At 32.6% G+C, this 4,287-nt stretch overlaps 1 pseudogene; it reads right to left on the reverse strand.

Moving 5' to 3' along the window:
• Positions 1 to 3,365: 3,365 nt before the first annotated feature.
• On the reverse strand, positions 3,366 to 3,796 carry LOC143408669 (SOSS complex subunit B2 pseudogene; annotated as a pseudogene).
• Between the last annotated feature and the right edge of the window lie 491 nt (positions 3,797 to 4,287).

The raw sequence follows: 4,287 nt of genomic DNA on the forward strand, positions 1-4,287 counted from the left end.
TCAGACAGTCCAAAGCAACCAGGCAGCCAGTTTACAAGCCTTTTGATAAATGTTACAACACTGGCATTTGTACAAAGAAACGGGAGGAAATTAAATTACACCTATTAAAGTAAAGGCTGATTTAGAGCAGTTGAAAATCTGGCCCAGGGAGTCTTTGAGGTGTTGGAGAAGGGACAGAAGCCTGGAAGAATTTATGTAAAATAAAAGTCTCTAAATAAAAATACAAAAAAAATGACTTGAGGATATGGCTCAGTAGTTGAGTGCCCCTGGATTCAATCCCTAATACCAAAACAAAAACAAAAACAACAACAACAACAAAAAAAAACCCCACAGTTGACAGCTAACCAAAACACATTAGTATTTACAACAGAGATAGCTAATGTCTGCCAATTCAAGAAGAGCCAACAGAACTGTTCTCCTTAAGGGGGTCTTATCATCAGGGCCTGGTTAGCTGGGTGTGAAACTGGATTACATAGTTGAGGAAGGGTTCCACAAGGGTTTTGCCTCAAATATAGTTACCTTTGTTGTCAACAAACAGCCCCAAGTTTTTCTAGTCATGAATCTAAGAGAGCATAGGGGAAGGAATCTAATATAAGGAGATGATGGGTTTTCTTCTATTGGCCTCAGAAGATCTACTGATTATTACCAGGAGGGGGCTTAAAGGAAAGTCCCTGAAACAGGTATCCACCCGACTTTACCCACAAAGCAGCCTTACATTAGTGGCATAGACCATTTGAATGTTTGAAGGTAATTCAATTACAGAAAGTAATAGATCCATTAAGAACATGATTAAGAATGTCTTGTGGGCTGGGGAATATAGCTCAGTTGGTAAAGTACTTTCCTTGAATGCACAAGGCCCTGGGTTCAATCCCTAGCACCACACACACACACAAACACACACACACACACACACACACACACACACAAAGGCTAGCCTACAAAATAACTTGTGTCAAGTCCTCAAAAATGCAGAGGTGATAAAAATCAAAGAAAGACCAAGGAATCATTCTAAAGACACATGACAACCAAAGGAAACATAATATTCTAGAATGGATCCTGGACCAGAGGAAGGAATCATTTTTCCTTTCTGCATAAAAAAGACATTAGTGAGACAAATGGTAGAATTTGAATTATATAATAGTGCATAAAAAAGAGCAATATTCTATCAGTTGTAATTTGCTGATTTTAATAACACTATAATTGTTTCTAGAAGATACATATTGAAGTAGTTAAGGCTAAAAGGACACTAGGTCTGCAACTTTCTCCCACATGATTTGGAAAAGCTTAATCCATCTGAAATCTATTTTTACATATAATAAAATATAGGAATCAAATATTGTTTTCTTCTGCATGCATAGTACTTCTAGTTAGCACATTTATTGAGTAATTTATGCTTCTGCAGTGAATTAACATATTGCATTTGTCATATATTATATTCTCATTTAAAATCAACATCTATTTTTATATGTCTACTTTTCACTCCTGTGCCAATACCATAGTGATATGACTGACTCTATGGTGTGTTTGATTGTCTCAGAAGGTAGGCTGCCAACTAATTTTTTATATTTTCATAAATACAATGTATATATATTTCATATATACTCATGTAGATACATGAATATCCATATGAAAATTAAGTATTTATGAATATGAACCCTTTATATGCATATACATATATTTATGCATATACATACACATATGTGCATCTTTATGTGAATTTTTATGCTCATACTTGCATGTATATATGTAAGTATTTATATGTACATATTTTATAATTTTTTTACATGTGTGTTTACATATATATGTATATGTGTGTGTTTGTGTGTGTGTGTGTATGTGTGTATTAAAGTATGTGTGTAAATGTGTTCCTTTATTTGGGTATTTCCCTAGAACAAACTTTGTTGTGATTCTAATTTAAATTATTTAACTTATGTATTTATTTTTTAGAGAATTAAAATTTTTATAGATTTAGCTTGAATTTTATATCCTATCCAAAGTCCATTTCAAATGCTAACTATTGGCATATAGAAAATGTACTTATTGCTGCCTTACCAAATTCTCTTATTTATTCCAGTAATTTTATTTGTTGATTTTTGTATTCATGTAATCAACTCTTAACAGAAGAAATGGTATTATATCAATCAAATCTTAGTGAAAAGATAACATTTTTTTTCTTTTTTAAGGTTTCTAAGAGATATTTTCTTCAATTTCTTGGGCTTCTAAATTAATATTAAATAAAAAATCATAATGAATCTTCCTGTTTAGTCCTGATTTTAATTATTTTAATGTTGTGTTTGAATTCTAACACTTAGTATTATAGTTGTCATTGCTTTTTTTTGTCATTTAACTTTTGCTATTTAATAAGGCTATGTGAATTGTGTTCAGAAACTTTTGACAACACACACAAACTTCAAATAGAAGTACCATCTAGGATTTTCAGTTCAGGCTGAGTACCTGTAAATACGTAGGATCTATAACTTAAGACTGCATATTAATATATGAATTCAATTTGCATCACCTTCACCAAAATTATTTTTTAAAATAATTAGATCAATGTTTATTATGACTTTATAACTCTCTCAAATTATACTTCTCAATATTTAACATAGTAGATTCAAAAATAAATATTCAAAGCCTCTTTTAAATTTTCTTTCAATATAATCCACACTAATAACAAATGTCAAGAGCACTATCTGAAAATAAAGCAAAGTAGCTTTCTTCTAAAACTTACATATTACAATACAGATTGCATTCTGTTCCATAATTCTGATAATCTTTTTTGGTAATGAAACAATTTAGGATGATTCATTTAAGATGACTCATTTCTTAGGAAAACTTAGTGGCAGTCACTCAACAAAATCAGTCATTCTTGGAGTAACAAACACTAAAAAACTGTTGTTTGCATTGACCAAGTTTCTGTTTTTTTTTTTTTTTGGTTTTTTTTTTTGTGTGTGTGTGTGTGTAGTTATTGCTTTAGTTGGTAATATCTGAATTTAAGACAATGAACATCTCCCATTAAGCCTTATGTGAAATATTACAGAATTCATACAGAAGACAAGACTCATAGAGGCTATAAAGCTGATGTTTTGAATAACTCACCCTTGAAATGGTTGCAATTTTTAGAGGATATCCAATAACTTTTTTGCTCTAAAAATATATGCCCCTGCTTTTCAGTGTTCCCATTCAACAGGAGACTTGAGCAGCTAACAGTTTTGCTATAAAAAAACCACTTTTCTTAACAAACCAAAAATGTAAAAGGGAACCAATCAAGGACATATTTTTCACAGTTAACAATAAATGAAAGTGCACTAAGTGTTCAAGTAGGGTACATAGTTTAAAAACTACATGTGACTATTTGGCATAGGTCATCTTTTAAAGGCTCTCTGAGGGTCCCTGCCATTACTTATTGTGGTCATGACTGTTCGATTATTAGCAGCTCCTGTTAGCTGTGTATTGATAAGTCCCCGGACATTGCTTCTACCAGCATATGAAAGTTGGTATCCCTTTGATTCAGGGCCAGTTTGAAGGCTATTCCCCACTGATCCAAATGTACCTGTACCTATATTACAATCCATGGAATTAGTCTTCTGTTCATTGTGTGCCCCTTTTTTCTGCGGTCCTCGATAATCTGGGTTGGGCTCACTAAAATTTGGCACTTCTGAATAAACCATACAAAATTCTACAATTTTCTGAAGTTCACCACCCCTTCCAGTATAAAGTGTCAGGCATCCTTTCCACATGGATGCATATCCTCGGGTCAACCGAATAATATCCCCTGGCTGTATGAGACCTCCAATCTCATCCCACACGGAAATAGTGATGCTGCCCCTTTTATCAGCTACTTTGCACCATCTAACTTCATGGCCGTCTTTGGTTTTGGTCACATGTCCTATCTCCAGGACAATAAAGATGAAATTTTGTCATTGCTTTTTGATAAACAGATTTTCATTACATTTGGTTTCCTCCTATTTTTTTTTTACCTAATTTTAATAAAATGGCCACTGGATATCATCATATATTTTAGTAGCTTTTGACATAATTTTGCATTTAACAGGATTATGAAGATAACTTTTCTAAAATTGGTTATAGTTATTTTACTATATTTATACTAGTTGGCTCTGATATTTCAAACTTTTAATGAATTACAGTGTTCTGTATATTGATACTCTATTCAGAAAATCTGACTTTGTGTTTATGAGCAAGGCATATGTCTCCTCGTGTTTCCTCCTTTGAACTACAGTTTATCTTTTTTTTTTTTTTTTGCACTGGGGAACTGAACCCAGGCGT

This window comes from Callospermophilus lateralis, chromosome 1 (genome assembly GCF_048772815.1).
Source record: "Callospermophilus lateralis isolate mCalLat2 chromosome 1, mCalLat2.hap1, whole genome shotgun sequence".
Lineage (NCBI taxonomy): Eukaryota > Metazoa > Chordata > Mammalia > Rodentia > Sciuridae > Callospermophilus > Callospermophilus lateralis.